Raw genomic sequence first — 24,821 nt, forward strand, 5'->3', positions numbered from 1 at the left:
TGGTTAAAGTCTCACAGCCCGTGATGTGTGAACGCATCAAAATAGGGCATGACAGACTGAGGCTTTCTGAGGCTGGGATGTGGTAACAGGGATATCCTGGGCTCATGGGCCTCCAGACTGTCCACTAAGGAGTGAAGAGGATTAGAGACTAGGGGACTTAAGCAAAAACCATTTCAAAGTTTTAAAACAGTCTGAGTATTCGAAACTGTAGAAGGATTCATAGCTCAGAACTGTAGAGGCAAAGACTCCCAGCTCAATGCCTGCACTCATTCCAAGGCCAATATCGTGCAATCGCTGGTTCACCATTTTCCTGCGACACGATGGTGACAGTGTATGGTTCAAGCTCACACAACAGTGCTAAGAACAGAGTGGAAAGTGCTAAGAACAGAGTGGGAAGGAGTTCGCTTACAGATGGCTGCCCGTGAGAAGATGTGCCTCGTTCACATCTCGCAGTTGTGGAAATGAAATCTCATTATGTCCTCTACACTCTGTCTTGCAGGAGAGACCTTTGTATTCTCCTGGCACTCTGCTCCTTGATGGAACCCCATCCCCACCCACTCTGGTCAATCATGCCAGAAGGACACACACAGAACTCCTATGGTAAATCACATATGACAAAGGCCTGGAGTTAAAACACTTACTGGAACACTGAAGGGTGATGTGGAGTGGCCCTCTGTCACTGAATGGAACCCTTTTTCCTGCTGTATGGACCAACTCTTTCCCTCTCTGATTCCTGCTCCTCATTCTGCCCATTCTGGGCTTCATAGTCTCTTCCCACCCTACACATCAGTTCTCATTTTATTAATTTCATGGTACCCATCTCCCAGGTACATAGCAGAGCCTTTATCCTTAAAAAGCTGTCCAGTCATCACTGTGTGACTGAACACACATCTATGAGACAAAATCTGTGGGAAACATTACGCTAGCTGCCAGAACTAGGGAAGAGTGTCAAGTGATGACCTCAAATATCTCTCTGCTGTGAAATTCAGAACAGCTAAGGAGATAGGTATTCAAACAATAGCTGCGAAGCTAGAGAAGACAGCTGTTGTGATATGAGCGGCGGGGCTGCGTCCCCGGCACCCGGCCGCCCCCATGGCTAGCTTATGTCCCGAAATAATTACACGGAAACTGTATTCTTTTGAACATTGTCTAGCCCATTAGTTTTAGCCTCTTATTGGCTAGCTCTTATATATTGATCTAACCCATTTTTAATATTCTGTGTAGTACCATGAGCTGGCTTACCAGGAAAGATCTTAACCTGCGTCTGTCTGGAGTGGGAGAATCATGGCAACTCCTCACTCGGCTTCTTTTTTTTAGCATTCTGTTCTGTTTACTCCACCCACCTAAGGGCTGGCCTATAAATGGGCCAAGGCAGTTTCTTTATTAAATAAAAGTAATTCCTCCATCAGACAGCCATGGCAGCTGAGGTGGGACGGGGGTGAAAGGGAGCACTGCATCACAGTGGATTCTGAAGCAGAAGGGACACATTACATTCTTGAAAATATGATTCAAACACTTTTTTAGATGAAATAAAACACCCCAAAATTTCAGATTAATTCATCTATGAATGGCAATTACTACTTGTAGATTTGAATATGGTAATCATTGATAGAATTTTTGATTAAAAATAAAATTGATTTTTCCTAATGGCTATCTAAAGGAAAGAATATTCTTAAATATAATATGCAGTTATTACCCAGAAATGTATTGAAAACCGAGGGATAAAATGAAAATCTGAATATGAGATCATTTTATATGCAAATAGCTTTTCTGGAATCTAGCACTGCCTAAGAATTTCACAGTTGAAGCTTCTGATAGTACGGATTTTGCAAGTGACAGATCTCCAGATCACTATACTCGGGGGACATGTAATGACAGGCATGGATTCCTTCATTTGCTTCTGAAAAGCTTAGTTTACGCAGACAAATTCTCCCAGTACAGAGCTGTGAGGTTCTCCAAGGAGTCTCCAGGAGATGACGGAAAGATGAAAGCAGTGGCTTTGGGTAAGGGGCGGGCGTCATATGTGATTCTGCTGATTTAGTGGGAGACCATGTGGTTTCTTTTTAGATGTCCCAGGTAGGCCTCTATAGATTACAGATTCTTGGACGTCTTTTCTGTGTGTTTCAAACTTAGTTGATTTAAAGTGAACTCCAGTGTGTGGGAGGTCCTTCTGTCTATGTGTTGATTCTATTGGTTAATGAAGAAAGAAAACTGGCTTGGCCTACAGCATGGGAGGAAGAAGGCGAAGACAGAGCCACTGCCAGAGATAGATGTGCTGAAACTTTGCTGGTAGGCCATGACCTCGTGGTGATGCACAGATTGATAGAGATGGGTTCAATTAAGATGTAAGAGTTAGCCAATAAGAAGCTAGAGCTAATGGGCCAAACAGTGATTTAATTAATACAGTTTCTGTGTGTTTATTTCAGGTCTAAGCTAGCCGGGAAGCCGGAACAAGCAAGCAGCCCCTTCTCCAGCACTCCAGGGTCAGTCATATGGCTCAGTCTATTGCCAAGCCTGACAATCTAAGTCTGATCCATTGGGTCAACATGGTGAAAGGAGAGAACAGATACTTGTGAGTTGTCACCTGACCTCTAGACAAGCACATGACATACACATTTGTCCTGATCTCTGTACAGATAAATAAATAAGTAAATGTAATTTTTTTTAAAAAAAATTAAAGTGACTTCTAAGAAAATATGTTTTCAAAAGTGTATCACGAATTTCCATATTTAGCCAGAATTTAAAAATTACTAATCTATTACAAAATCGTAAAAACACATGTTCATTTGGTTTCACAATCACAGAGTACAGTTCAAAACATAATGTAATATCTTGTGTTGTAGGGTCCAGTGACCCTAAAATATAAATCCCTGGGTCACCCGCAAAGTGACCACACTACAAAATAGTGAATGTAACGTCCTTTGAATTCTCATTCCCAGACAAGCAAGCCAAATGACGTCTACTCTGTCCTTACACAAGGGAAGATGACAACTGCATTCCTCCTAGAAAGCATATCCATGACTAAGTAGCTAGGTAAGAAAGCATTAGGATATAGCTCAGTGCTTAATTTTGAATACAATGTAGGAATCCCACTGCCCTCATTCAAACAGCATTAGAAAGATCTGCTTCACATAACAATATCCTCTAGGCTCATCTCATTTCTATGTGGAATCTAGAAAGCTTAATCCATGGAAGTACAACATGGAAGGGGAGTTACCAAAGGGTTAGGAGGCAGGGAGAGAACACTAGCCTTCAAGTATAAAGTGATAGCTAGGTAGGCTAGAGAAGCTCTTATGCTCTGGAGGACAGCAAAGGAAGTAGAATTAATAGGAGTGCGATATATATATATATATATATATATATATATATATATATATATATATACAGACAGATAGAAGGATTCTAAATATTCTATCCGCAAAGAAACTATAACTGTGGTGATAAATATGCTAATTTTCTGAGCATCTATGAACATGTCAATTTGAACTCTATAAATACATAAATTATTTGTTAATTCAGAATGAAATATGGTAAAAAGCATTCATACCCTTTGTAGAGCATCATATTTAGGGCTGGGAAGACAGAGATAGACAGATTTCTAGGGTGTATTGGCTGGTTAGCCTAGGCTAGGTAAGCTCCAGGCTAGTAAGAAATTCCAAACTGGGTGTACAGCATTTGAGGATGCATGTCTGATGTTGTCCTCTGGTCTTCATACACATGCGCAAACATACAAAAATAAAAAACAAAAGATGAATCTAAAACTGCATAGAAGGTCACTGAAGACTTCTGCATGACTCTGCAGCACTTAGGAGCCACAAAGGAGATCTCATATAAGATGCCCAAAAGCTTTAACACACACACGTGCAGTAGAAGGGATCTCTGCATACACTGGTATAAGGAAAATAGGTCTTGTCATTATAAACTGATTCATAAACAGTACTACAAATGATACTACCAGCAGCCCAAGGTCCTCTTCTCTGGAAGAAAGGTCTGAATTCAGACAGACTGCAGTAGAGCAACAATTTTAAAACTTAAAGTGGCTGAATATTTGCATAACCACATAGATAACTTGAAAACATTTCCATCTATCCACTGGAAATGACAATCTCATTAGACGTTGAGAACAGAGGGTCTCTAGAAATCTCCTTCAACCAAGGTATCCAGAAGAATAAAAGATGGCTGTACTGAAGTTGATAGAGTCCCACAGTGTATCAGTGGGGCTACTAGACTAAAGGTTAATGAAGTTGAGTGCTAGTTCACACCTAACCACTTAACTACAGCCAGGTACATAACTCTTCAGACCTCAATCATCTCAATACAAGTCAACTGAACTCAAGTTTAACGTGTTGCCATTGAGTTAAACGTAGATCAGCCCTTCTTTTAGGAAATAGTTACTAAAATACATAAATGTGAACTTGGAATGTCACAATGATCAGGGACTACCTAATTGCTATGGAAAAGAAAAATCCTGAAATTTTAGGTTGGATACTATCTGCTTTGAGACAAAAGTGAAAGAATTTAGGAACTCTGTAGGAGCAAAATGATATACGAGGTCTTTTAATCTTGACCACACTGGTTGCTGACAAGAAGTAAGCTAGCCTGATGGTGTCCTTAGGGGACCGATCTTCACAGAGGGACAGAGCCAGCCACGGTTGTGGAGTTACGTTCAACACAGTCGATGATAACACAGTCTTTCAGTGGAAATAATCTAGAGAAACAATACTCTTCCAGGCTCAAAGTATCACAAGAGTGCTTTGTGCCCGTCTCCTCTCCAGCAGGAGTAAAACACCACATTTCTCCCAAGAACCTACTGGGACCAACATCCCATTTGCAGGGATATTCTGTTGATGACAGGATTTTGGCTACACAATGTATCAATTGAAGTGCTGCAAGACAACATGACATAGCATTTACGCAGCTCGGCAGAATTTGTTTCTAAATCTTCAATTATTTGCAGCTATTGTGACTGGGAAAACTACTGATGAGTTCAGATGTGTTCTTATTCTCCAGTGGGTTCTGAGGGAATCCCACTGTGATCCATCTCCTTAACAAACACACAAAGGACATTTTTCAGAGACTGTTAAGTTGTGGTTTGAAATTCTTCTAATTCCATTACTGTATTTAAGCATGCAGTCAGGGCTTACTTACTGCCTCATAATTCTACCCAGAGAACAAAAGCTGGCATTTGCTGTTGAATGAGAGACAAAGGGTTGGAAATTGCGAGTTATTTAAATAAGTCACAATTTGGTGTTATTTACTGCATTCATTCCCAGCAGGCCTAATTTAAACACCTTCATGCTTTTCACGTTTTTTCCTGTATGCTTCTCCTACTGAGAAGGTGAAATCTAATGCTTAATAATGTTCCTTCAGAATCCACACACAAGAGGCACAAAGGGAAATCATGAATTCAATTCAAAGACAGAATGCAGCTACAAGCTTTCCAGGTTCCAACACTGACAGAACAGATTCTAATTCATTAGGCTCGTTGGCTCTTCCTCTTTCACTGGATTATGAGCATATTGTGGAGCTCAATTTCTGTAAAAATGCCACACTGTTCTGTAGTCAATTAAAAAAAAGTCAAGATTTGGTTAAAAATCTGAAGGCTAGGTTTAAAAAATGCTATAATGAATAGTAAAAACTGATTTATTGGCCTTGATTTGGTATAGAATCTGCTGTTAATTTCCCTTCCCTTTTAAATGGTTTGGATGCTGTGGATTATATTTATGGCCTAACTACCAAATTCTGCTTTTAAAGTATAACTTCACTATTTTCACTGCAAACTGTATTTCATTTAAGAGTTAGGATTCTTGCGGTAAACATTAACAGAGTACAGCAAGGTTTTATAATTTTCAAAATAACTAGCTGTTCTTGATAACCAAAAGTTAGCCTTGAGTTATAGAATAACTCAGCAGAAAATACCTAACAGCACTGTCAGGATTTGTAACAAATACACTAGAAGTGTTTTGAAAATTAATATGAAGCTACTATGCTTGGCTCAATTAGCTTTCTTCTTCATTTACAAAGCATATCTGTCAGATTTTCATGAACTTAATTTCCAACCCCACTTCCGAAAAACCTGTTTAATTAAGTTTAACAGTTGTGGACACTTCAGAAACAGAAATTTTGTCTTCCTTGAAATACTTAATCTTTCTGTAAAATGAGATACTTTTGAATATATATGTTGTTGTATATTACTTTAACTATGTAAGATGTATTACTTTTGTTTATTTATCAATTGTTTATTATTATTTGTTGGACCAAAATTATCTCAGGGCTTGTACATCGAAGCCTATAGGACAGGAAAAAGCCTGGCTTAAGTTCAGGGCCTAGACTTCGGGGCCTGCAGGACAGAGAAAAGCCTGGCTCAAGTTTGAGTGAGGATGAAACAGCAAAAACTAGTTAGATGCTCCTGCAGCCAGAGGGAGGGTTTGGCTGCCTCTCATTGGCTGGAGATACCCTTACATCACAGGGTGTCACTTAACCTTTATAAAGCAGATGCTCACAGTAATAAACTGAGTTCCTGCTTTGATTCCACTACCTATCATATCTGAATGTCCTGCGTCTGAGGCTGGATTGTCCTGCCTCGTGAGGCTACAGGAATGGGTGGATAGAGCACTCACCTTTCCCTGGGGAATAAGGAGGCTCAAGAAACCTAGCAATTATTATTAATTATTATTATTATTATTATTTAATTGCATATTGTTTAACAATGTAAGGATGTGTTGCTTTCTCTGCCTAAGGTACCTGATTGGTTTAATAAAAAGCTGATCAGCCAGTAGCTAGGTAGTAGAGGGATAGGTGGAGCTGGCAGGCAGAGAAAATAAAAAGGAAGAGAAATCTAGGCTTAAGAGAGGAGAGACTGAAGGGAGAGAGAATGAGGAAGAAAGAAAGGAAGAAGCTCAGGGCCAGACAGCCAAGCAAGCCACCAGATAGCCACCAACCAACCACCAGACAGCCAGACATAGGGGAGGACATACAGAATAAAAGAAAGGTAAGAAACCCCGAGGCAAAACGTAGATGAAGAGAAACAGGTTAAATTACGTTATAAGAGCTAGTGGGACAAGCATAAGATAGGCCGAGCACTCATAATTGATAATAAGTCTCTGTGTCTTGATTTGGGAGTTGGTTGGCGGTTCAAGAAAGCCTGCCACATATATATTTAAAAAGCAACGGACAAAGAAAATCTTCTAACAGAGAAACACTGGCAGCTTCAAACATCAGCGCTATGTATTCAGTGTGTAGACAGTTTATTGATTCCCAAGCCACCAGGAAATTCAAGGCCCACATGGGGCATGTGCAGGTCTTTGTTCTTCCACAACAAATAATCCTATAGACAGAAAAAAAAAATAGCAAACAGAAACTACATAGACAGAAGGCTATAGAATACTATAAAATACAATTTTAATTTTTGCTGGAGCTTTCTGAATATTATAACATATAGCTGTTACCCAAGGAAGGATTGAGATAAACATGGTAACAACACCCACTATGATCGGCACCTGTGAAGCCACTGTTGCCCTCTGTCATTACACATGTAAACATGTATGACTGAATAATGATATGTATCTGTGCTAACAAAAATCTGAAATCATGACAACAATCAAAAGCAGACAATATATCCTGGAGGCTAAAAATACAACAAAGTGATGTAGGCTCAGCAGCTACCTACGCAGATTCACACTAACCCGATTCTAAGATCCTCTCCTCCAGGGTTTCTCTGCGGCTCCGTCAACTTGACCAATGCAAAGGAAAACAATATTCTTTAGGGCCTTGCAACTGAGTTCTCTGACCTAGGTTCTCTTCCCTTTCTTAGGAGCTTCCAGAACTTTACTCCTTGTAACCCTTTTCCTTCAATGCTGGGTATACAGGAGTATAAAAGAGGTATACAGTCCAAAGATTTATCGATAACAGAGCATAAGAAAATTCATTTTAAAACCATTCTTTGGTATACATATATGTTTACCACTTATTTGCCTTTATATTTTTTACACAAATATTTCTACATAAAGAATTAAATCTCAGCTGAGCATTTATACTACAGGACACAGAACCGCCTCAGTGTTTTCAGGATGCGTCAGTATTTTCTTTTTATATAACCATGATTCACATACATACATAGCATAAACTGGCAAAAACATTATTTTAGTGCATTTCAGAAATTGTTAGAAAGTTTCCTAACTTCAAGCCAAACCTCACTTAATGGTTTTCTTTGTATGAAATTTAAATCAACAACTAAATCAATAATTAAGGAAAAAAAACCCCAGCCTATCAACAAGGAACATGGTGGTATTCCTCATCGAAGCCCATTCCATTCCCAAGAATCCCTCACTCTGCTCATTCCTCATTCATATCTCCTTATTCTTCTTAGGTATGAGACAAGCCACTGGCTGGCAGAATGCAGGGGTGGAGGCCGGGGAGAGGTCTGTTCTGACACCCCACCTCCCAAGTTAAGCCTACCAAGAGCTAAGAAATGCTCCGCCCCATTCAAAACCCCACATCAACACAGGGGCAGGGAATGTTCAAGACAGTATTCCTTAGTGTTGCACAGTGTAACAGCATGTGTAGTACAAAGTGCACATGTTGTGTGTTCAGAACCAGGCTGTGTAGACTGCCTTGGCGGTTCAGTTAGTCTAGGGATTGTAACCCGCCTGGCTGGTCAGTTATTCCAGGGTCCCAGAGAGGCGCTACCTGAAAGACATGGGCAAGAGAGAGGAAGGAGGCCAAGCAGAGTTCTTGTCAAAGCCTCCGTTTATTAGCGTCATGGTTGTGGTTTATATAGCCCCTGGATGAGGAATTTGGGTTGGGATGGGGGCAGAGGCAGGAAGGGATCTTGCCGCGATGGTCCAAGCCGGTCATGAGGTCGTTGGCCAGGAGGTTACAATAGGTCAGGAAGTCACAATTTGACATACCTAGTTCTCTAGATAGTTGGAATGTGAGGCGGGTTCCGCTAACAGGTAACTCTCTGTTAATCAGATAATTGGGTGTGGGATAGGCTCTGCCAATAAAACAGTTCTAAATACCGTTAGGGTGTGGGGCTCTCTGCAAACTCCCCAAAGCAATGGTCCCTGCAATAATTTTGGGGGGAAATGGCTCCTGACAAGGCTGCAGTAAAAGCGAACAATACACGGCGGGGGGGGGGGGGGGGATCTCAGGTTCTTTCTGGATTTAGTTGCGTCTTAATTTCTGGTTCAGAACGCTCATAAATCTTTTACAATTAAGCATTTGCGGCCTCCACATTCGCTGACCCATAAGGGTCTGGAAACACAGCTGAGAAGCAAGGTGTTCCTGTGCTGCAGGCAGCTGCTCGCTATTATCTGTTGTGTGTGCGCATTTGTGAAGGAGCAAAACCAATTCCTCTTCAAGACAACTCTAAAGGAAAGTAGAGCCCACTGACTGCTCACATGTTTACCTTCTGTCTTAGAGGGAAGATTGCATATGCCATCCAAGCTAACCACAAGTTCAACTACGTGACTTGTTTAGGACAAAAACACATGACTGGGAAATAATATATGTCACCCTGAAGGTCTTAAGATCGATCCATCCCATAGTTTCATCATGCTTCTATTCCATCTCCCTGGAGACTACTAAATCTTGACAGCTTAGGCCTGGGGTGGGGGTAGTGGGGGGAACAGAGCCCAAGTAACTCCTGGTGTACACAGAATAGAGTGGGAAACTACACCCATGCCCTGCAAGTCACCAGCACTGGCTGTTCACTCTCAGGGGGAAAGTGAGCGGAAACTGGCAACCGGGGGCCTCTTCAATACTAACCCAGCGTATCTGCTTCCCTTTGCTGCACAGGAACAATCCCCGCAGCACTTGAACTGCTGGAGAGAAAAGGGAAACAGATGGCGCAGACTCTGTTCTCCAATGCTTGCTTTCCTTAACCTTCAGCCACGGAAGAACTAATGCTCAGCAAATTAGAGAGTTTACATTTTTAAAGATAAGGGCTTGGGATTGCTACTAATTGGACTAAGTTGAAATATTTCCAAAATAAGTAGAGATGTTTCACAGAGTGATATTTGGGATTAAAGTTTTATAAATACTGCACAGAGCTATCTACAGTCATTAAATTGGACAAATATGCTAAACTTCTCAACATGATAGATTTCTTAGGCAGGATTGCACTTGGCTCAAAAACTGCACTGTACCCCCTTGCCACAGAGAGCTCATAGGTAGCAAGAGGGCTGTATAGCCAGCTCTGCTCCAATTACATGCATTGCATATGGCATGTTCAATAAATTACTCTGGCCCTAGTCTTAGTTCAGTAAGGGTGAGGACACAGGATCTTGTTAGATGGAGGGGATGGCAAAGAATCTGCTACACAGAAGCTAAAATATGAGTATAAACAGTAAGCGTGAAAGTATATTTAAAGATTTATTTTTAACTGTGGTGTGTGTGTGTGTGTGTCACTGCAGAGGAGAGAGGCATCAGATTCTCTTCTTTTGGAGCAACAGTGGTTGATAGCCACTTTGTGAATGTTGGGAGTCACTCGGGTCTTCTGTAAGAGCAGTACAAGCTAGTAATAACTAAGCCATTTCTCTAGCCCATGAAATATGAATAACTTTAAAGAATAGAGTTATAGCACACAATGAGTGTGTGTTGTCTACAAACATACTATATAAAACATTGACTAACATTGACTAGTTTTTTAAAATGAATAATTATGGAACAGATAATTCATAGAAAAAAAGGTTAGTGAGTATATACACAACTTACTCTTATTAGCAATGAAAATATTTCAAATTAAACAATAGTAAAACCTCTTTAATATACGTAAATAAAAAGCTGCAAACTCTCAATAGCAAGGGCTCTAAGAGGGCATGCCCTACATGCTGCAGTTGCACAGAAGAACCTAAATCTAACTGCAAAAGGTCTTGAAAAGCAATGCCTGGGGATGGGGAGATGGCTCTGTGGGTAAGGAACTGTGCAGGCATGACAACTTGAGTTTCCACCACCAAAACCTACATATAGCCAGACATGTATCCTAACACTCTTCTAGTGAGATGGTAGGGAAGGACAGGAGTACTGTCCAGAGCTCACGAGCTAGCTAACCTAGTAGAAAACAATACAGACTTTCTCAAACAAGGCTGGAGAGGAGACTGACATCAGACTTGTCCTTTCTCCTTCAGATGCTCGCCATGGCACACATGCGCCTGCTCACACACCACACATACGAGGATTTTAATAAAGCAAAAACTGAACTGATAGATACATATTTAGTTTATAGACATGTAGGCATGCCTCACCTATGTATTTCTTCCTACACTTACACACACGTGTGTGCCCCTGCACAGGAGTGTGAACGCACGTATAAGTTAATGAGAAGCTAAACACAGAGTAAAGGGTGCACAGTGAAAATCGTCCCTCACACTTCAGACTTTCCAATGGCCTCTAAAGGCAAAAGTGACTCAATAACTAATATAAATTACTCGTAGTTACTGACTCGTTTTGGCAGCAAAAGAAAGTTGGACTGAAGTCCTGGAGAAACGACAGGGGAGGAAGCAATGGGCAGTCTGATACACTGTGGTAACTAGAGAGTTTGCTTATACAGATGCACACAGAGAACACTTTTTAAAAAAAAAAAATTATATCAGAGCATTCTCTCCTACTTAACCAACGTCCTTAGCTGTGCCGCCATCCATATAGAAGGTTCTCAGTCTCTGCTGTTCTAAGTCATGCAGGGATGGGCTCCCTCACACTCTTCTCCGAAGTCACATGCTGGTGCATCTGCTGGACATATTCCTAGAAATAGAACTGCTGAGTAGGAGCTGGTCATACAAAACAAACGCAGAGCAGGACAAAAGGAAGGTGGTTTCCTGCAAAAACAGTGGTGCCCAAGAAGGCAGGCAGCTGCCAGGAAACCACACACTGCTGAAATGGCTAGGGCGCAGCGAGGAGGTCATGGCTGTAAAGATGTTCGTTTGTGCTAAACGGGATCCCATTAGGCTAAAGAATGCACATGCCATAATGAGACGAACATTGAAATGGCCCTTCTTGTGGAAGAACAGTGATGGGTTGGCAAGGGTTCGGGGGGTCCATTAGAATGCAGCCACAGCAGCTGGAGAAGAAGCAAGACTAGTAACCCACTATGCTGCTTACTCTCCTCAGCTGCCCGTTGACTTTGCCCAAGAAGCCTCAGAGTAGCAAATCCCTAACAGGAACCTCCCACTCCTCCATCCTGGAATGCAGACACACCCTTCCTGGTGCTAGTCCCACCTGCTGTGGGTATTGCCCAGTTCCCCTTTCTCTGCAGAGTAGTCAACTATCAAAGAACTAATGAACTGAGAGGCATATTTAAAATCATTCAGTCCCCAAATCATTAAATGTTTAACTGCTTTCCACTTTCTTAAACTCTGAGGTCACAGAGAATACAGAAATTACAAAGTGACTGACCTAGCCATCTCCCGAACAGCTAAGAGTGGAATGGGAAGCCCTGGTGAAGATCTAACACTTTTCTCTTTCCATTAGCCTCAGAAGACCTGACACATCGTGTGTGGTTCCCTGCCACACCTCTGACCCCAAAGTCAGTACTGGGAGTTTAAGATAAGAAAGGAACGGGCCAGGCAGTGGTGGTACACACCTTTAATCCCAACACTCGGGAGGCAGAGACAGACCTGGTTTACAGAATGAGTCCCAGGACAGACCCCAAAGCTATAAGAAATCTTGTCTTGAAAAAAACAAAAAGAAAGCAAGACAGTGTCACAGTGAATCTGGAGATGATACTGAGACTTGTGGTCTAAGACAGTGACATTTATCCTGTAGGAAGGGTATCACCATCTCTACTGACCACACCAAAGCCAAGAGAGGCTACATACCCAGCTCACAATGAGTCAATGAGAGACAATACCAGAGTAAGACAACAGGTTCCATTGCACCTAAGAACCTAGAGGGCTTGCTGGACGCCATGTCCAGAGTATCACATTGCACAGGGAGAGTGAGAGTCGCATATCTCCAACAAGCTCCCAGGGGACACCGACACTTAGGCTGGGACCACACTGTGAGAAAAGGTTTACAAGAACAATAACCTCTACCTGATAATTAGCATATACCATAGAATATGAACGATCTTCTCCAATGTTTTTCTAGTACTTTCTAAATTTAAAATATTGAAAAAACAATGGTACAAAACATATAGGGTACTCCTACTTCATTATGTTTGTAAAAATCAACAGCTAAGCATCTACTTACTAATAAAGCTAGTAGGTGGAGGTACAAAATTTATGCCAAATTTTTCAAAATTTATAAAATCTACTCCATAGATCTAAAACTTGGGAAAGTGAGACTGAATAATTTTTAAAAAAAGCTTATACACCTCACTCCTTTAAATAATCCTAAGAATTAATAAATCTACAAGCAAATCATAAACTAGAAGTATACTTAATCTATTGACAAAGAATTAAAATAATATTAAGACTGATGAGAAAACATTAAATACCATCTTTGGAGATGCACAGAAAAGGAAATGTGAGGTTCGTAAGCACACATTGTTTATTCTTACTGATAATGAGAACATTCAAATACAAACACAATAAAAGAGTTGTAGCCTTCCAGGGCTTAGACACAGAAGACAGGGACACTTCGCACACTGTGGGGAGAAATTCCACCATCTTCCCTCCTTTCCTTCTGCTTTGTTGCTAAGAACAGTACAGGTTTTAATAAGAAAGAAAAGCATTATTTTTTGAAAGCCATGAGAGGATACTGGGGCTGAAACATCAATTTCGGGTTCATTTCCATTTCCATCATGCAGCAAGCATTCTCTTGATTTTAATGATAGTTGTATCCTATCCGATTCAGAATTGGAGCTTAATTTACATAATCCCCCAAAGACAGCCCCAGAATTCCATTAAAGGTCACCTTACTTTCCCCTGCACACACCAGCTTCTAATCTGCTCATTCTTTCCCCTCTATTGTCGTACCCCATGCTTTGGTAAAGCTTGCTGCTCATTATACTTTCATCTCAAATAGAAAATCTTTCAGTTTTGGCTTTCCATCCTACTAAACTCCATTCCAGTCTGTATTACTTCTCCTCTTCATGTTATAGCAAAAGATTAAATAGTCATTTACTTTTTGATGTGTGTAAAATTGAAATCGAGACTCCAGAAATGCTCTTTGGAAGTCTCGGAGCGCCAAGAGGTGAAGCAGGAGAGGACTGAGCATTTACTACTGCTGGCCCCAGCTGCATATTAAAATCACGGACTGCAGCGGGATCAGGGAGGAAAATTTATTTGTGTAATAAACAGAGTAGAAAAACTCCCTGGTTCCCAGGTGTCCTGCAGTGGAGCACAAAGCTAATGACTTGCTGGTTAGCGTACCTCAAATATACAATTTACTCGTCTGGAATAAAATACTAACAACTGTCAGTCTCTTAATACCAAAAAAAATCAATCCTTTTCTCTCAAATTCTCATTTGAATCACAACCACCAGGATGCTTAATGTCAAAATCTTACATTAGTTTTTTTTTCTGTGAGAAATACTGAGACTCTGATACAGCATCACTCTAAAGGAGAAAACTAGGGCACTCTTGTCTTAATGGATACTTTATAATTAATAGTTCCATCAACAGATATTTTCTGATTTCACAAAACAGCACACATATGCTTGATTTCAGAATGAATACTTAGAAGCGGTGGTGGTGCATGCCTTTAATCCCAGCACTCAGGAGGCAGAGGCAGGCGGCTCTCTGTGAAAAAGAGCTAGTTCCAGGAAAGGCTCTGAAGCTATAGAAAAACCCTGTCTCAAAAAACAAAAAACAAAAACCAACAACAACAACAAAAAAAAAACCCAGAATGAACAGTTAGAACCCAGGAGTCACTATTACCCAAGACTAAGACATTATTATATACACAGGCATTCTTTCCCAGTAAGCTAGACCACATCAGAATGTTTTCCCTAACAGTATATAAACTGAGGAGTTATGTTACTTTAAAGAAATAACTCTTTCTATACTGCTGGGTTGGCCCTGCATTGACAGACTGTGCTAAAACAATAGCCAAAAGATATCTGTCATTCTGATGCTACAGAGCTTAGAGGGGCCGACAGTAAAGACAGCATAGGTTGCCCATCTGCAGATCTACTGATTTTGGTGGGCAGAGAAGTTTAATATCCTCTTTTCTGAGCCTATGACTATCCAATTTCAAGTGCCCTGGGGGATCTCTTGAAGCTTAACTCTTCTGGCCCAGCTCAGATCAAGGGTCTCCTATGTCCATGTGTGCTCACACGGCTGCTAGCATTTCAACAATCAACACTCCCTCTGCCTCAGCCCTTGTAACAACAACGGATGCATGATTTTCCTCTAAAATGTTGACTAAAATTAGATGCGTGTTTCATACTTCCTATTGATAGAGTTAAAGAAACAAAAGTCAACCACATCGACTAAGGGTCAGCAAACTGTAGCTCATAGGCGAAACGTAGATCGAAATGTATTTCCAGAAATAGTATTTTATAGGAAATGTCTCTTCATATAACCTTTCTTGATATGGTACCAGAGTTCAATATGTTTTCTAGATAGCATGGCTTATAGAGCTGAGAGTATTTAATAAAAGGCTTTTCATAAAAAGTATGCTGATCATTGCTATAAAGATAAGAAAGTGGAGGAAGTTTGAAGTGATTCTTTCTCTTTTCTTGTTCAGGAATTGTGTCATCATATTTATACCATCACTGCTACCACTAACGTCATAAAGCTTTCCCACTGTGCATAACTACAAGTTGTATTTATTGTTGAATTTAAGCCGTCATGAGTTGACCTTTGAATACAGTGTGAGCTAAAGATCCAGCTTCAATGTTCTGCAGATTTATCATTTATTAACGACAGTGTTCTTTCCTATTGGGTCTTCTTGGCACTCTCCTCAGAGATCAGTTGAGTGTATGTGTGTGGATTTGCTCTTAGACCTTCTACTTGCTTCCATTCCTCTATGCCTGTCTCTAAGCTATTAGAGCACAGACCCTAGGCTGCCCCTCTCCCTGTTTCAGAAATCAGTCCATCCTGTCCGCATGCAGCTTTCTCTGAGACAGCCACACTGTACTGTGTGGTGTTGTGGCTCCTTTCCCTCAAGGCTGCCAGATAAGTCTATGGTCCTGCCTAATGCCTATACAAATAAGAAAATTCACATTGTTTTCCAGGTTTCTGAATGTTGCTCTAAACATTTCAAAAGAGGAACAGCAGTCAATGGTAAACTTGAATAATATTAACAGGAGTTGTCCAGGTCCGAAGTGCTGGCTCTCCCTCAGCTGCTATTCAGGATGAAATATTTTTCTTAAGTTTTGTTTCAAGAAGGTATTTTTAAAGGCAATCTATGGAGCATCCTACGGTGATAATTACACTTATATGTCTTTTCAAAATATTTGACAGCTTACGTTACTGTGGGTAGAAGAAAAATAAAAATCAATATTTAGTTCAAAGGAGTGCACAAAAGTTAGTATTCTCTATTTCAAAACAGTATTTCTATTTGACATGGATTTCATATCTTCAGAATGGCCTACTCCTAAGAATGTGATTGGATCAACAGTAAAGAAGCTCAAATGTTAATGGTAACACCTCTGGGTCTGCTAGTGAACATCACACTCCACAGAGCCCTTCGCATTACATGCCCAAATTGGTGGACAAGGAGTGGCACACCAGCACCAATCTGAGAGATGTAAAAGGATGCCCACAAAAAGTATCTACAGTCAGAAACTGGTCACTATGTCTTAAAGATCACCAAGGACGTGTGAATGAGGGTCTCACCAAACCAGATCATTTTAGACTCCATGTTGGAGAAGTGTTTCCTATGTAAGTTGAGCCACTATAGTTCCTCTCTGAAACACTTCAGACACATCCTGTCACAAACAGCCAAAAAAAAAGGACATGATGTCTGTAATGCAAAACTGTGAGTGAATGGGAGCAGTATGAGGAGGTTATTCAATATTCATTTTCATTTTTGTTTCTATGAGCAGTCTATCTTGAATTTCTGTGAGTAGTTTATCTAGATTTCATACCGCTGTGGCCCCATAGTGTATCCATAGATACTTTATGTATGTTACTCCTAGGATCATTATTTAATAAGTAATTACAGAATTTGTCATGTGAGATGCGCTAGTGTAATGCAGCAACACAGATGTGCTAGTGGAACCCACACATGGAAAATGTAAGTTCTTAAAGAAAATCTCAAGTGTCTGCAGAATGTTTGAGAAAAGAAGCTATACTGCAACTGCCTTCCTCATGCTTTCGAGTTCCTTCTATGAGATGTAGATTAGAAAGATAGATAACAGATATATCTATATTTATAGATCTGTATCTATATGTATGTATATATAGAGATATATATGTCTAGGAGCATGATCATGGATAGGCAAAAAGAGGAAGTTCTCATTGTCTCATATGTTCTAGGAGTATCTGAACATTCCATAACAATCATGTAATATTTTGCAATTAAGAAGGAAACTAAGATCTTTCCTCACTTTCTACTTCTACCAGTTTTCACCAACATAGCCCAGCTCCTTAGGCCCACCAGATACCACCCCTCCTCTCTGTCTGTTTGTCTGTCTGTCTGTCTCTCTCTCTCTCTGTGTCTCTCTGTCTCTGTCTCTCTCTCTCACACACACACACACACATATACACACAATCTCCAGAAGCTTTAGCACATCTCCCTAGTAACGATTATCTTGTGATACTGTAGCCATTGTTGTTTTGCTATAAACCTTATAAAGGGTAAGCATTACCTATAAGCTTGAGCCTTTCTAGCCAACCCTGAAACTCAGTAGCATCTGGAAAACTGTAAATACAAAGCAATCATTAAAGAACAATAAAAATCACAACTCCAGCTACAATCTGGTATGCAAAAACACACAGCAGGTCCTGGGCATTGTACAACCACGTTATATCAGTTGTTTCATGTGATTTTTGAAGAAGCTCTGTGGAGTATATGTTTGACAATGTCAAGTTTACAGATGAGAAAAATTAGTTTTGGAGGACTAGGTAATTTGTCAAGGTAACATAGTAAGAGGCACTTCTGAAATCTAAATCGAGATAGTCGGAATCCATTGCATATGCCCATAGCCTCTCTTCCACACTGAATGAATAAGCAGGCAGCTCTGCAAGAATGAATAAAAATGAAGATTTTTTTTTTCCTAAGAAAGAATTCTGCTTAAGAGACAGGAGATGTTAGAATACAAAACCTTTTAGGGAAACCACTGGCAGGGAAGGTGGCGGACCACCACGGTAATAAGTGCCACCATGAGAGGAAAAGGCAAATAAATCTAAAAGGTTCATGGACTCTCAGTAAGTGTCACATCCTCTAAGGGCAACATTCAACTATCTAAAATAATCCTTGTATTGCTAAATTGATTGCAGGAATGCTTTTGAGATTAAGAAGTGGCATTTTAAAAAGTTATTTACCTTGATAAAAATTAAGACCAACATGGTAAAAAGCCACCCTCATTATCAGAAAGAAGTGTCAATTGCTAAAACATTATCTTTTTTATTAGCAACTTCATTTTATGCGTATTCAACAACATCAAATAAATAATCTCCTACATTTATAACTCTACAAAGGCAAGGACTGTCAAAAACTTGTAACTCTTTAGTAAGCAAGAATTCTACACTGCAGTGATAATTTCAGTACTATGTTAACTAAAATCCAAGATATTTAATTTAGGTGCTCAAATCCTTATCGTCCAGTAGCATCACTGGTCAGAAAACAGCATTAAGTTAGAATGTGCAATGCCATTAAGATGCAGGAAAGTTCGTGGAACAAACTCAACCAAGCTAAAGGATCTTTGGGTTTTCTGAAAACCTTCTGTTCAGGTTACCAATGAATAAGGACAGGGTACACATAACCTCTGTTCTGTCAGTAACCACTTACTCTGACCCCATTTGAGAACTGTAAATCTATTAGCTTGTGTGCTCCGAGACATTTCACCCACCAGTCTTTACCAGAGTCCTGAACACAGGCTTCTTTTCATATGGCCTTCCTTTATGGACAGAAAGCATCTCTGATTCCACATTGACAGAAAAATCCCAAAACCAACGGATGCTCTTCAAGGACAGCCATGCAGACACATTGGGGCTCTATTAGTCTGAGCTGGTATACCAACCACAAAGATGTTATTTAAAAAGCATCATGTAGTTTTACTGAGGAAAATTCAATTTGGTTCTGCTTTTTTTCTAAGAATGCTTAACCATTTGCTGGAATACAGGGTGACTCAACAATCCGTGATAGGCCAACATTGATTTCCACATCTTCAGCAGTCCATTTAAAATCAACAGCTTTTAAGCGTTTAATTTCGAGTGATTCAATGGATTTTTATTTTGCTAATACCAGAGTTATTTTTAATAAATGAGGGTGTTTGGATGTTTTCTAATATAGTCTTTCGACTGGGAAAGCAATTATTATGTAAATGTTTTCAATGAAAAAAGGCCCATGATTGCCTGCCTCCAACGGCTCTGCAATGTCAATTCAGTTTTGAGACAGTCTAGCACTGGAAACTTGAGCAGAATATCCTGGGTCCTGTGGTATGGGCAGGACCCAGCCCCCTCCACCTTGCTTCTTCCTGGGGCCTGGAACTTATTTCACTCTGGCGACACTTTTTAAGATTCATCTGAAGAAGAAAGGCCAGGAGCAGCATAAAATAAAAGTATATGAAGTGGACGATACAGGAGATTACATTGCACTCATCAGACCTATGCTTGCTGCAGTCCACACTGGCAGCTCTGGCTTACAGTTATGATCGCAAGCATAAATAGTACTTACCTCTTTCCCTCTGCAGAGTGGCATGGTTCAAGTGATAAACTGTGGTTAGCCTGTCCATGGGGACTAAGAAGAATCCAGATACTTACTACAGTGACATTGCTAACTATATGGAACTGCAGATTCTAGAAAAGAGTACATGATACAAGGCCTCTCTGTTGACTGGCCTGAGATCTGTGAAACAGACGTAGTTGTCCCTACAGGCAGAGTTGATACTTCCAACATTTCAACTGTGGCTGACTCACGTTGATGTCCTATACTTGGGGGGGGGGTAGTTTTCCTCATCTTATGGTTTTCTACAATAGTGCTTCTGTAAGAGTCATAACAAATTAACATTGAAAGCAAACAGCTATGGTGGAACTAATGAGTATGGCTAAATAGGACTTTCATTAGCTTCTCATTGTTACTGTTATGGATAAGCATACACAGTAGGGTCAACACTATGAAAACAAGTTTTCACCTAAGAGCTTCAGAGACTCAAGAGAGTCACCTTGTGATTTTAACCAATACTGACATTACGTCACAAAATCCAGACCCTTCAACGTCTCATTTCCAATCTTAGGTATTGGCAGAACTCACTGAACAAATACTTCGAACTCTATATTTTATTTTGTCAATATAAATCATAATCAGTGGATTATAAATAATGTGACTGCTTTTATCTGGGTCACTGGAAATAAATCAAAGTAGTCAGCATGCATGCCGTGAAGAAAGGCACTTAACTATTCTCCTGAGCAGCTTGACTGCACTTTGCTGAGAGAGACCGCTCTTGGGGTGGCAGAGCCACGCTGTTGCTGTTTACCCTTTTTGCATACAGCAGACAACAATCCTTCACTTGGCTGGCCATCAACTGAAATAAATCTGAAGTCCTTGCCTGGGCCCACAAAGCTCTACAAACCTCTAAGAACTTATCTGTCGCGTCAACTTCCTACCTTCTACCTTGTGCTAGCTTCTTGCAAGACCCCAAATTCTCATGCAGTCTGTCTCTATTTCAGGTGTGCATTGGCTCTTTCTTTGACTTGATTATCTTTCCTTCAATGTCTCCTTCCCTTAATTTCCAAATTTTAGGGAAGTTTTCAGGGACTACTTTACCTCAACTCCACCTCTTTTCACTTCTACTACTCCTCCGTTCTTACCCCCACGTGTTCATCAGGCGCAAGTAGATTAAAGGCGTGTGCCTGTAATCCCAGCACTTGGCAGGTAGAGGCAGGTGGAGCTCTATCAGTTCAAGGTCAGCCTGGTCTGCTGAGTACTGCCAGATCTATTACATGGAGAAACCCTGTCTCAAACCCCCCAAAAAGTATTTAGGTGTTTAAACTTCTGAAATTAAAACTAAAGTCCACATTTCTTTAACTTTTAAATAAATTCCCTCTGAGAAGCATATTTTGAGTAGTTTGACAAATATAAATATTATAAAACTTTCTGTATATTCTTTGGGACTAGTTAATTTTGGTGTATGACTTATTTATATTTGTAACATCTCTTAAAATAAAAATTCAAAAAAGCTTTCTATGAAGGAAATTATAACTAAAACCAACAATAACCCCAATCCCAAATTTTTATAACTGATATTTCCATTTCATCCTATTTAGCCTACAAAATTTAACAGCATTTATGAACAAGGGTGTTCTTCATAGCAATTCAAGAGAGCCAAACTATTTCTATAATTAAAAACAAAACTTCTAAAAATTAATCTTGCTTAGGAAGCAGAGTAAAAGCCACTACTGAAGAGAACAGATTTCGGTTTCAGTGAACTGAGACTTGAAAAGGCGATGCTAAGTGATTGCTACCTGCAGTGCTCTACTCTGTGGCCCTCTTGGTACCCATCATTCCTATGAGTCCCTTTTAACTATAGGATGCTTTCCAGGTCACTTGGTCTCCTGAGCCATGGGAGCCACACCAGGGAAGGACACTTAACCCCAAACGCAACAGATCAGTAGGTAGACCAGCAGTCCATCTACCGTATACAGCCTAGAGCTGTACTTCAGATATAGGAAGTTTTTTCTCTCTCTCCTTAAGAAATATCAAATTCTTTCCAAGAAAGCAAATATTGAAAATTCACACTTGATTTTAGCTTGCCTCCTAGGAAATTCATTAATATCCATGGGAAAACAGGACCAGGAAAGCTGCCCCACAAAGGAACTCCTCCCTTGTCAGGAGGGAGGGCAATGTCAGGCTAATGACCCCTTGTGGCTGATAGGCAGCATCTTCCTAATTTTTTTCTTACATGGAATTGCAAGAAAGAATCACAAACAAAAATAAGTAAGTTTATAAGGGGATGTTTGGTTATCTAATTGTCTGTCCCCTTAACACTTTTCAATAGTGTTCGAGAGCACTGAAGGATCACACTAACTCAAAGCCAGGAAGCCTAGGGCAATTAGGTGCCAAGGTGTCAAAGAGAAAGAATGCTCTTTTTCCCCTTCAAAGACACTAAGCAATTAGAATAACTATTTTTCTAATTAATCAACAAAAAGACTTTACATTGGAAATATCTTGACTCTATGTCCTTTCTTCTTTTCAGTCACTCCGTCTCCATGACTGAGGCCCTGAAAGGGGGACAATGGGGACACAGACGCTGGCATCCCTTTGCAGGCTTCATCTGCTTGGGTTTCAACAGTATACAGGAAGAAGGTGAGCCCAACCCTGGCCCAGCTGCCTGCCTCTGGCTCTGGGTATGCCTCTGCTGTATGAACCCAATACAGATGCACTGAGAGAGGAGAATAATGCTTCACATCTCCTCGGGTCTGCAGTGGAGTTTCATCTTGTGCAGACTTCTGTGATCTCACATTGCTGACTAACCAGCTAGTGACTGATGATGAGAAATGGCAAAGTTCACTTTGGGTTATAATGAAAAAAAAAAAAAACCCTGATTCACTAAAATTACTAATTTTGTTAGATTACTTTACATGAATAAATTGTGTTTGATTTGTGTCTTGTTTTATAAGACTAATTTTATTGAGCTATAGTTCACATAACATACAATCTACCCACTTAAAATGTACAGATCAATAATTTTTCATACCCAACTGTAGGACTGTCACCACAATACATTTAAGGACATTTTTGTACCCCTTAAAAACAAGTAAATGAGGGGCTGGAGAGATGGCTCAGAGGTTAAGAGCATTGCCTGCTCTTCCAAAGGTCCTGAGTTCAATTCCCAGCAACCACATGGTGGCTCATAACCATCTGTAATGGGGTCTGGTGCCCTCTTCTGGCCTGCGGGCATACATACAGACAGAATATTGTATACATAATAAATAAATAAATATAAAAAAAACAAACAAAAAAAAAACAAGTAAATGACCCTGTACCCATTAAAAGTCCCTCTATGACCCTCTTCCACGCCTGTGGGATGTTAACCTGTGTTTTGTGCATTTACCTATTCTGGGAATTTTGCAGAAACAGAACCATATAATTTGTAGTCTGTTGTGACTCATTTCACTCACTGAACACAATGTTTTCAAGGGTGCTGACTCATTCTTTAATGAGACCACATCACACTCACACAGTCTCCAGACAATAAAGGTGTGCTTGGATACTTCTACCTGGAGTGAGGAGTTTTCTGATTATATACCTGTCTCTGTTTCTGAAGGAAATCAGAATCCTGGGATGACTCTTGATAAAAGAAAAAGAAAGCCACTAGGTTCTTTGACCATAATGCAATTTTTATAGGAAGTGGAAACAAAACACTTTCCTACTAACCCACTTATTATTGACAGTGGTCTTCCCACCATATTTTACTATAAAAAATACAGAAAAAGAGAGAACCTTGATATGGCTTTGGGAGGGAAAAGTGGTTCAAGGGATAGGCGAGAAAACAGAGGTAGGTTTGATTGAAAGACATTATGTACATGTATAAATAATTGAATAATTTTAAAAAGTATTGTTGAATTCAATAAGCAGTAAATATTATGGTATCAAGTATATTTTAATGAAAATTGCAGTGTGTTTCAGTGGTAAAAGAGCAAGAGCAGGTCAGTGTAAATGTTTTTGACGTCTGGAGAACTAGAGGATAACTGGGCTGGTCTCTGCTTTATTATCCTATCTTTCACAATATCACACATCTGGAAAATTCCATCCTATAGACACAACAGGTTACAGTTTAAAAAGAGAGACAAAAGACATCTTTTGTTAGGAAAAAAAGTAGTTTTGATCTCATAGAACCCAAAATAGGTCTTGGGGACTCTAGGGATCCCCAGACCATCTTTTCATAACTGCCGATCTCAATTCTGTTCGAAACTGACAGGGGCTCTTATCATTTCGCTTGTCTTGTTTGTGAAATCATTAACACAGGTACTTTTAGGAGGAACTTTTGGGTAGAAACAAGATCGGAAAACTTCATGAATATTATTTTCAAAGCACTTGTCTGCTCTATTGTGTACACCTGGCCATAAATAGGCAATCGAAATATTTTTCTTGTCTATCCTCAAATATCGTTTATATTAGCAAGTACAATAAGTAAGAAGTTGCTATCTGTTGCTCAAATTCTTGATTATTCCAGTGCTGTCTGCAGTTTCAACACTCATTATGAACCCAGAAGTGCAAGTTTTACTTCCTATCCACCTTGTCTCTACCTCAATGGCTACGAAAGAGTCCTGGCAATCTTCGCGTTTAGATTTTAAAATAATGAAATGCTCTTCAAATTTTCTAAAATGGATATTAAAAATATCCATATTAAAAATAACTGTGCTAGTGCTGGCACCTGAAAGCAGTGGCTGAATGTCCAGAGCATGTGGCTGATGCTGCCTTAACAGTTATCCTATGTTTTATAATCTAAGGACAATGTATGCTCAGTACCTTCATACACACCTTACATCCTGAAATGGTTAGTCATGTGCACTGAAGTAGACACCCAAGTGAAGTCTGTCCTAGTTCCAGACCCCAAGCTATTTTCTACTTTAATTTCAAATAATGACCCAAAACCAATTAAAACACAAGACTGTGAGCCACAAGGTGGTGGCGCACACCTTTAATCCCAGCAACTGTGGGGGGAGGGGGATGAACTGCTGTGACTTTGAGGTTAGTCTAGTATACAAAAGGAGTTCCAGGACAGCCAGGGCTGCTGCACAAAGAAACCCTGTCTCTGCTAAACAAAA

General features: G+C 40.1%; 1 protein-coding gene across 3 annotated transcripts in view; it reads right to left on the minus strand.

Moving 5' to 3' along the window:
* Positions 1-24,821, minus strand: part of Immp2l (inner mitochondrial membrane peptidase subunit 2) — an 859,529-nt gene that overhangs the window by 292,838 nt on the left and 541,870 nt on the right. The window lies entirely within an intron of this gene.

This window comes from Chionomys nivalis, chromosome 10, assembly GCF_950005125.1.
Source record: "Chionomys nivalis chromosome 10, mChiNiv1.1, whole genome shotgun sequence".
Lineage (NCBI taxonomy): Eukaryota > Metazoa > Chordata > Mammalia > Rodentia > Cricetidae > Chionomys > Chionomys nivalis.